The sequence below is a fragment of the Oncorhynchus nerka genome, linkage group LG8, assembly GCF_034236695.1.
Source record: "Oncorhynchus nerka isolate Pitt River linkage group LG8, Oner_Uvic_2.0, whole genome shotgun sequence".
NCBI lineage: Eukaryota > Metazoa > Chordata > Actinopteri > Salmoniformes > Salmonidae > Oncorhynchus > Oncorhynchus nerka.
In genome coordinates, this window is record NC_088403.1 from 71,714,953 (window position 1) to 71,726,532 (window position 11,580).

An 11,580-nucleotide genomic window follows, 5' to 3' on the forward strand; every position below is an offset into this window, starting at 1 on the left:
CATTATAGAAGGACTATGTATCCACAGTTAGTTACACCATCCTCATTATAGAAGGACTATGTATCCACAGTTAGTTACACCATCCTCATTATAGAAGGACTATGTATCCACAGTTAGTTACACCATCATCATTATAGAAGGACTATGTATCCACAGTTAGTTATACACCATCCTCATTATAGAATGACTATGTATCCACAGTTAGTTATACACCATCATCATTATAGAAGGACTATGAATCCACAGTTAGTTACATACCATTCATCATAGAAGGACTATGTATCCACAGTTAGTTACACCATCATCATTATAGAAGGACTATGTATCCACAGTTAGTTATACACCATCATCATTATAGAAGGACTATGAACAACTTTACCCTACGTACTCAGTTTGTGTAGAATAAACAGTTGAGAATAAATATCAATATTCATGTTTTCTTCAAAAGGCCCGCTATAGGTTATCAGTCCTCATGATACCTGCTATAGGTTATCAGTCCTCATGATACCTGCTATAGGTTATCAGTCCTCGTGATACCTGCTATAGGTTATCAGTCCTCGTGATACCTGCTATAGGTTATCAGTCCTCATTATGCCTGCTATAGGTTATCAGTCCTCATGATACCTGCTATAGGTTATCAGTCCTCATTATGCCTGCTATAGGTTATCAGTCCTCATGATACCTGCTATAGGTTATCAGTCCTCATTATGCCTGCTATAGGTTATCAGTCCTCATGATACCTGCTATAGGTTATCAGTCCTCATGATACCTGCTATAGGTTATCAGTCCTCATGATGCCTGCTATAGGTTATCAGTCCTCATGATACCTGCTATAGGTTATCAGTCCTCATGATACCTGCTATAGGTTATCAGTCCTCATGATACCTGATATAGGTTATCAGTCCTCATGATACCTGCTATAGGTTATCAGTCCTCATTATGCCTGCTATAGGTTATCAGTCCTCATTATGCCTGCTATAGGTTATCAGTCCTCATGATACCTGATATAGGTTATCAGTCCTCATGATGCCTGCTATAGGTTATCAGTCCTCATTATGCCTGCTATAGGTTATCAGTCCTCATGATACCTGCTATAGGTTATCAGTCCTCATGATACCTGCTATAGGTTATCAGTCATACCTGCTATAGGTTATCTCCTCATGATACCTGCTATAGGTTATCAGTCCTCATGATACCTGCTATAGGTTATCAGTCCTCATGATACCTGCTATAGGTTATCAGTCCTCATGATGCCTGCTATAGGTTATCAGTCCTCATGATACCTGCTATAGGTTATCAGTCCTCATGATACCTGCTATAGGTTATCAGTCCTCATGATGCCTGCTATAGGTTATCAGTCCTCATGATACCTGCTATAGGTTATCAGTCCTCATGATGCCTGCTATAGGTTATCAGTCCTCATGATACCTGCTATAGGTTATCAGTCCTCATGATACCTGCTATAGGTTATCAGTCCTCATGATACCTTCTATAGGTTATCAGTCCTCATGATGCCTGCTATAGGTTATCAGTCCTCGTGATACCTGCTATAGGTTATCAGTCCTCATGATACCTGCTATAGGTTATCAGTCCTCATGATACCTGCTATAGGTTATCAGTCCTCATTATGCCTGCTATAGGTTATCAGTCCTCATTATGCCTGCTATAGGTTATCAGTCCTCATTATGCCTGCTATAGGTTATCAGTCCTCATGATGCCTGCTATAGGTTATCAGTCCTCATGATACCTGCTATAGGTTATCAGTCCTCATGATACCTGCTATAGGTTATCAGTCCTCATGATACCTGCTATAGGTTATCAGTCCTCATTATGCCTGCTATAGGTTATCAGTCCTCATGATGCCTGCTATAGGTTATCAGTCCTCATGATACCTGCTATAGGTTATCAGTCCTCATGATACCTGCTATAGGTTATCAGTCCTCATGATGCCTGCTATAGGTTATCAGTCCTCATGATACCTGCTATAGGTTATCAGTCCTCATGATACCTGCTATAGGTTATCAGTCCTCATGATACCTGCTATAGGTTATCAGTCCTCATGATACCTGCTATAGGTTATCAGTCCTCATGATACCTGCTATAGGTTATCAGTCCTCATTATGCCTGCTATAGGTTATCAGTCCTCATGATGCCTGCTATAGGTTATCAGTCCTCATGATACCTGCTATAGGTTATCAGTCCTCATGATACCTGCTATAGGTTATCAGTCCTCATGATGCCTGCTATAGGTTATCAGTCCTCATGATACCTGCTATAGGTTATCAGTCCTCATGATACCTGCTATAGGTTATCAGTCCTCATGATACCTGCTATGGGTTATCAGTCCTCATGATACCTGCTATAGGTTATCAGTCCTCATGATACCTGCTATAGGTTATCAGTCCTCATTATGCCTGCTATAGGTTATCAGTCCTCATGATACCTGCTATAGGTTATCAGTCCTCATGATACCTGCTATAGGTTATCAGTCCTCATGATACCTGCTATAGGTTATCAGTCCTCATGATGCCTGCTATAGGTTATCAGTCCTCATGATACCTGCTATAGGTTATCAGTCCTTGTGATGCCTTCTAGTGTTTATCGGTCCTCATGATACCTTCTCGTGTTTATCAGTCCTCATGATACCTTCTCGTGTTTATCAGTCCTCATGATACCTTCTAGTGTTTATCAGTCCTCATGATGCCTTCTAGTGTTTATCAGTCCTCACGATACCTGTTATAGGTTATCAGTCCTCATGATGCCTGCTATAGGTTATCAGTCCTCGTGATACCTGCTATAGGTTATCAGTCCTCATGATACCTGCTATAGGTTATCAGTCCTCGTGATACTTGCTATAGGTTATCAGTCCTCATGATGCCTTCTAGTGTTTATCGGTCCTCATGATACCTTCTAGTGTTTATCAGTCCTCATGATACCTTCTAGTGTTTATCAGTCCTCATGATACCTTCTAGTGTTTATCAATCCTCATGATACCTTCTAGTGTTTATCAGTCCTCATGATACCTTCTAGTGTTTATCAGTCCTCATGATACCTGCTATAGGTTATCAGTCCTCGTGATGCCTGCTATAGGTTATCAGTCCTCGTGATACCTTCTAGTGTTTACCAGCCCTCATGATGCCTGCTATGGGTTATCAGTCCTCGTGATACCTGCTATAGATTATCAGTCCTCGTGATACTTGCTATAGGTTATCAGTCCTCATGATGCCTTCTAGTGTTTATCGGTCCTCATGATACCTTCTCGTGTTTATCAGTCCTCATGATGCCATCTATCAGTCCTCATGATGCCTACTATAGGTTATCAGTCATCATGATACCTTCTAGTGTTTATCAGTCCTCATGATGCCTACTATAGGTTATCAGTCCTCATGATACCTTCTAGTGTTGATCAGTCCTCATGATAGCTGCTATAGGTTATCAGTCCTCATGATACCTGCTATAGGTTATCAGTCCTCATGATGCCTGCTATAGGTTATCAGTCCTCATGATACCTGCTATAGGTTATCAGTCCTCATGATACCTGCTATAGGTTATCAGTCCTCATGATACCTGCTATAGGTTATCAGTCCTCATGATACCTGCTATAGGTTATCAGTCCTTGTGATGCCTTCTAGTGTTTATCGGTCCTCATGATACCTTCTCGTGTTTATCAGTCCTCATGATACCTTCTAGTGTTTATCAATCCTCATGATACCTTCTAGTGTTTATCAGTCCTCATGATACCTTCTAGTGTTTATCAGTCCTCATGATACCTGCTATAGGTTATCAGTCCTCGTGATGCCTGCTATAGGTTATCAGTCCTCGTGATACCTTCTAGTGTTTACCAGCCCTCATGATGCCTGCTATGGGTTATCAGTCCTCGTGATACCTGCTATAGATTATCAGTCCTCGTGATACTTGCTATAGGTTATCAGTCCTCATGATGCCTTCTAGTGTTTATCGGTCCTCATGATACCTTCTCGTGTTTATCAGTCCTCATGATGCCATCTAGTGTTTATCAGTCCTCATGATGCCTACTATAGGTTATCAGTCATCATGATACCTTCTAGTGTTTATCAGTCCTCATGATGCCTACTATAGGTTATCAGTCCTCATGATACCTTCTAGTGTTGATCAGTCCTCATGATAGCTGCTATAGGTTATCAGTCCTCATGATACCTGCTATAGGTTATCAGTCCTCATGATGCCTGCTATAGGTTATCAGTCCTCATGATACCTGCTATAGGTTATCAGTCCTCATGATACCTGCTATAGGTTATCAGTCCTCATGATACCTGCTATAGGTTATCAGTCCTCATGATACCTGCTATAGGTTATCAGTCCTTGTGATGCCTTCTAGTGTTTATCGGTCCTCATGATACCTTCTCGTGTTTATCAGTCCTCATGATACCTTCTCGTGTTTATCAGTCCTCATGATACCTTCTAGTGTTTATCAGTCCTCATGATGCCTTCTAGTGTTTATCAGTCCTCACGATACCTGTTATAGGTTATCAGTCCTCATGATGCCTGCTATAGGTTATCAGTCCTCGTGATACCTGCTATAGGTTATCAGTCCTCATGATACCTGCTATAGGTTATCAGTCCTCGTGATTCTTGCTATAGGTTATCAGTCCTCATGATGCCTTCTAGTGTTTATCGGTCCTCATGATACCTTCTAGTGTTTATCAGTCCTCATGATACCTTCTAGTGTTTATCAGTCCTCATGATACCTTCTAGTGTTTATCAATCCTCATGATACCTTCTAGTGTTTATCAGTCCTCATGATACCTTCTAGTGTTTATCAGTCCTCATGATGCCTTCTAGTGTTTATCAGTCCTCATGATACCTGCTATAGGTTTTCAGTCCTCATGATACCTGCTATAGGTTATCAGTCCTCGTGATGCCTGCTATAGGTTATCAGTCCTCGTGATACCTTCTAGTGTTTACCAGCCCTCATGATGCCTGCTATGGGTTATCAGTCCTCGTGATACCTGCTATAGATTATCAGTCCTCGTGATACTTGCTATAGGTTATCAGTCCTCATGATGCCTTCTAGTGTTTATCGGTCCTCATGATACCTTCTCGTGTTTATCAGTCCTCATGATGCCTACTATAGGTTATCAGTCATCATGATACCTTCTAGTGTTTATCAGTCCTCATGATGCCTACTATAGGTTATCAGTCCTCATGATACCTTCTAGTGTTGATCAGTCCTCATGATAGCTGCTATAGGTTATCAGTCCTCATGATGCCTGCTATAGGTTATCAGTCCTCATTATGCCTGCTATAGGTTATCAGTCCTCATGATACCTGCTATAGGTTATCAGTCCTCGTGTTACTTGCTGTAGGTTATCAGTCCTCATGATACCTGCTATAGGTTATCAGTCCTCATGATGCCTTCTAGTGTTTATCAGTCCTCATGATAGCTGCTATAGGTTATCAGTCCTCATGATGCCTGCTATAGGTTATCAGTCCTCGTGATACCTGCTATAGGTTATCAGTCCTCATGATACCTGCTATAGGTTATCAGTCCTCATGATACTTGCTGTAGGTTATCAGTCCTCATGATACCTGCTATAGGTTATCAGTCCTCATGATGCCTTCTAGTGTTTATCGGTCCTCATGATACCTTCTCGTGTTTATCAGTCCTCATGATACCTTCTAGTGTTTATCAGTCCTCATGATGCCTTCTAGTGTTTATCAGTCCTCATGATACCTTCTCGTGTTTATCAGTCCTCATGATGCCTTCTCGTGTTTATCAGTCCTCATGATGCCTTCTAGTGTTTATCAGTCCTCATGATGCCTTCTAGTGTTTATCAGTCCTCATGATACCTTCTAGTGTTTATCAGTCCTCATGATGCCTTCTAGTGTTTATCAGTCCTCGTGATACCTTCTATAGGTTATCAGTCCTCATGATACCTGCTATAGGTTATCAGTCCTCATGATACCTGCTATAGGTTATCAGTCCTCATGATACCTGCTGTAGGTTATCAGTCCTCATGATACCTGCTATAGGTTATCAGTCCTCGTGATACCTGCTATAGGTTATCAGTCCTCATGATACCTGCTATAGGTTATCAGTCCTCATGATTCTTGCTGTAGGTTATCAGTCCTCATGATACCTGCTATAGGTTATCAGTCCTCGTGATACCTGCTATAGGTTATCAGTCCTCATGATACCTGCTATAGGTTATCAGTCCTCATGATGCCTGCTATAGGTTATCAGTCCTTATGATACCTTCTAGTGTTTATCAGTCCACATGATGCCTTCTAGTGTGTATCAGTCCTCGCGATACCTGCTATAGGTTATCAGTCCTCATGATTCCTGCTATAGGTTATCAGTCCTCGTGATACTTGCTGTAGGTTATCAGGCCTCATGATGCCTTCTGGTGTTTATCGGTCCTCATGATACCTTCTCTTGTTTATCAGTCCTCATGATACCTTCTAGTGTTCATCAGTCCTCATGATACCTTCTCGTGTTTATCAGTCCTCATGATACCTTCTAGTGTTTATCAGTCCTCATGATGCCTTCTAGTGTTTATCAGTCCTCACCTGGACAATCATAAAATTCCATCTGAGTGGAATACAAAAACAAAAAACTCTGAGTAAAACAGCCACTATGTTATCAATCTAAAACATCCACTATGTCATCAATCTAAAACATCAATCTAAAACATCAATCTGAAACATCCACTATGTCATCAATCTAAAACAGCCACTATGTTATCAATCTAAAACATCCACTATGTTATCAATCTAAAACAGCCACTATGTTATCAATCTAAAACATCAATCTAAAACATCCACTATGTTATCAATCTAAAACATCCACTATGTTATCAATCTAAAACATCAATCTAAAACATCCACTATGTTATCAATCTAAAACATCAATCTAAAACATCCACTATGTCATCAATCTAAAACAGCCACTATGTTATCAATCTAAAACATCCACTATGTCATCAATCTAAAACAGCCACTATGTCATCAATCTAAAACAGCCACTATGTCATCAATCTAAAACAGCCACTATGTCATCAATCTAAAACAGCCACTATGTCATCAATCTAAAACATCCACTATGTTATCAATCTAAAACAGCCACTATGTCATCAATCTAAAACAGCCACTATGTCATCAATCTAAAACAGCCACTATGTTATCAATCTAAAACATCCACTATGTCATCAATCTAAAACATCCACTATGTTATCAATCTAAAACATCCACTATGTTATCAATCTAAAACATCAATCTAAAACATCCACTATGTTATCAATCTAAAACATCCACTATGTTATCAATCTAAAACATCCACTATGTTATCAATCTAAAACATCAATCTAAAACATCCACTATGTCATCAATCTAAAACATCCACTATGTTATCAATCTAAAACATCAATCTAAAACATCCACTATGTTATCAATCTAAAACATCCACTATGTTATCAATCTAAAACATCCACTATGTTATCAATCTAAAACATCCACTATGTCATCAATCTAAAACATCCACTATGTTATCAATCTAAAACATCCACTATGTCATCAATCTAAAACATCAATCTAAAACATCCACTATGTTATCAATCTAAAACATCCACTATGTCATCAATCTAAAACAGCCACTATGTTATCAATCTAAAACATCCACTATGTCATCAATCTAAAACAGCCACTATGTCATCAATCTAAAACATCCACTATGTCATCAATCTAAAACATCAATCTAAAACAGCCACTATGTCATCAATCTAAAACAGCCACTATGTTATCAATCTAAAACATCCACTATGTCATCAATCTAAAACATCCACTATGTTATCAATCTAAAACATCCACTATGTCATCAATCTAAAACAGCCACTATGTCATCAATCTAAAACATCCACTATGTCATCAATCTAAAACATCAATCTAAAACAGCCACTATGTCATCAATCTAAAACATCCACTATGTCATCAATCTAAAACAGCCACTATGTTATCAATCTAAAACATCAATCTAAAACAGCCACTATGTTATCAATCTAAAACATCCACTATGTCATCAATCTAAAACATCCACTATGTCATCAATCTAAAACATCAATCTAAAACAGCCACTATGTCATCAATCTAAAACATCCACTATGTTATCAATCTAAAACATCAATCTAAAACATCCACTATGTCATCAATCTAAAACAGCCACTATGTTATCAATCTAAAACATCCACTATGTTATCAATCTAAAACATCCACTATGTCATCAATCTAAAACATCCACTATGTTATCAATCTAAAACAGCCACTATGTTATCAATCTAAAACATCCACTATGTCATCAATCTAAAACATCCACTAAAATCAAAACATCCACTATGTCATCAATCTAAAACATCAATCTAAAACATCCACTATGTTATCAATCTAAAACATCCACTATGTCATCAATCTAAAACATCAATCTAAAACATCAATCTAAAACATCCACTATGTCATCAATCTAAAACAGCCACTATGTTATCAATCTAAAACATCCACTATGTTATCAATCTAAAACATCAATCTAAAACATCCACTATGTTATCAATCTAAAACATCAATCACTATATGTCATCAATCTAAAACAGCCACTATGTTATCAATCTAAAACATCCACTATGTCATCAATCTAAAACAGCCACTATGTCATCAATCTAAAACAGCCACTATGTCATCAATCTAAAACAGCCACTATGTCATCAATCTAAAACAGCCACTATGTCATCAATCTAAAACATCCACTATGTTATCAATCTAAAACAGCCACTATGTCATCAATCTAAAACAGCCACTATGTCATCAATCTAAAACAGCCACTATGTTATCAATCTAAAACAGCCACTATGTCATCAATCTAAAACAGCCACTATGTCATCAATCTAAAACATCCACTATGTTATCAATCTAAAACATCCACTATGTCATCAATCTAAAACATCCACTATGTTATCAATCTAAAACATCAATCTAAAACATCCACTATGTTATCAATCTAAAACAGCCACTATGTTATCAATCTAAAACATCCACTATGTCATCAATCTAAAACATCAATCTAAAACATCCACTATGTCATCAATCTAAAACATCCAATCTAAAACATCCACTATGTTATCAATCTAAAACAGCCACTATGTCATCAATCTAAAACATCAATCTAAAACATCCACTATGTTATCAATCTAAAACAGCCACTATGTCATCAATCTAAAACAGCCACTATGTTATCAATCTAAAACATCCACTATGTCATCAATCTAAAACAGCCACTCAATCTAAAACATCCACTATGTCATCAATCTAAAACATCAATCTAAAACAGCCACTATGTCATCAATCTAAAACATCCACTATGTCATCAATCTAAAACAGCCACTATGTTATCAATCTAAAACATCCACTATGTCATCAATCTAAAACATCCACTATGTTATCAATCTAAAACATCAATCTAAAACAGCCACTATGTTATCAATCTAAAACATCCACTATGTCATCAATCTAAAACATCCACTATGTCATCAATCTAAAACATCAATCTAAAACAGCCACTATGTCATCAATCTAAAACATCCACTATGTTATCAATCTAAAACATCAATCTAAAACATCCACTATGTCATCAATCTAAAACATCCACTATGTCATCAATCTAAAACATCCACTATGTTATCAATCTAAAACATCCACTATGTTATCAATCTAAAACATCCACTATGTCATCAATCTAAAACATCAATCTAAAACAGCCACTATGTTATCAATCTAAAACATCCACTATGTTATCAATCTAAAACATCCACTATGTCATCAATCTAAAACATCCACTATGTTATCAATCTAAAACATCAATCTAAAACATCCACTATGTTATCAATCTAAAACATCCACTATGTCATCAATCTAAAACATCCACTATGTTATCAATCTAAAACATCCACTATGTTATCAATCTAAAACAGCCACTATGTTATCAATCTAAAACAGCCACTATGTTATCAATCTAAAACATCCACTATGTTATCAATCTAAAACATCAATCTAAAACAGCCACTATGTTATCAATCTAAAACATCCACTATGTCATCAATCTAAAACATCAATCTAAAACAGCCACTATGTCATCAATCTAAAACATCCACTATGTCATCAATCTAAAACATCCACTATGTTATCAATCTAAAACATCAATCTAAAACATCCACTATGTCATCAATCTAAAACATCCACTATGTTATCAATCTAAAACATCCACTATGTTATCAATCTAAAACATCCACTATGTTATCAATCTAAAACATCAATCTAAAACATCAATCTAAAACAGCCACTATGTCATCAATCTAAAACATCACTATGTTATCAATCTAAAACAGCCACTATGTCATCAATCTAAAACATCCACTATGTTATCAATCTAAAACATCCACTATGTTATCAATCTAAAACAGCCACTATGTTATCAATCTAAAACATCCACTATGTCATCAATCTAAAACAGCCACTATGTCATCAATCTAAAACATCCACTATGTCATCAATCTAAAACAGCCACTATGTCATCAATCTAAAACATCCACTATGTCATCAATCTAAAACAGCCACTATGTTATCAATCAAATAAAAAACAGCCACTATGTCATCAATCTAAAACATCCACTATGTCATCAATCTAAAACATCAATCTAAAACAGCCACTATGTCATCAATCTAAAACATCCACTATGTTATCAATCTAAAACAGCCACTATGTCATCAATCTAAAACATCCACTATGTTATCAATCTAAAACATCCACTATGTTATCAATCTAAAACATCCACTATGTCATCAATCTAAAACATCCACTATGTTATCAATCTAAAACAGCCACTATGTTATCAATCTAAAACATCAATCTAAAACATCCACTATGTCATCAATCTAAAACATCCACTATGTTATCAATCTAAAACATCCACTATGTCATCAATCTAAAACATCAATCTAAAATCAAAACATCCACTATGTTATCAATCTAAAACATCCACTATGTCATCAATCTAAAACATCAATCTAAAACATCCACTATGTTATCAATCTAAAACATCAATCTAAAACAGCCACTATGTCATCAATCTAAAACATCCACTATGTTATCAATCTAAAACATCCACTATGTTATCAATCTAAAACATCCACTATGTTATCAATCTAAAACATCAATCTAAAACATCCACTATGTTATCAATCTAAAACATCCACTATGTTATCAATCTAAAACATCAATCTAAAACATCCACTATGTCATCAAAACAGCCAAAACTACTGTTATCAATCTAAAACATCCACTATGTTATCAATCTAAAACATCCACTATGTCATCAAAAAACAGCCACTATGTCATCAATCTAAAACAGCCACTATGTCATCAATCTAAAACAGCCACTATGTTATCAATCTAAAACATCCACTATGTTATCAATCTAAAACATCAATCTAAAACATCCACTATGTTATCAATCTAAAACATCCACTATGTTATCAATCTAAAACATCCACTATGTTATC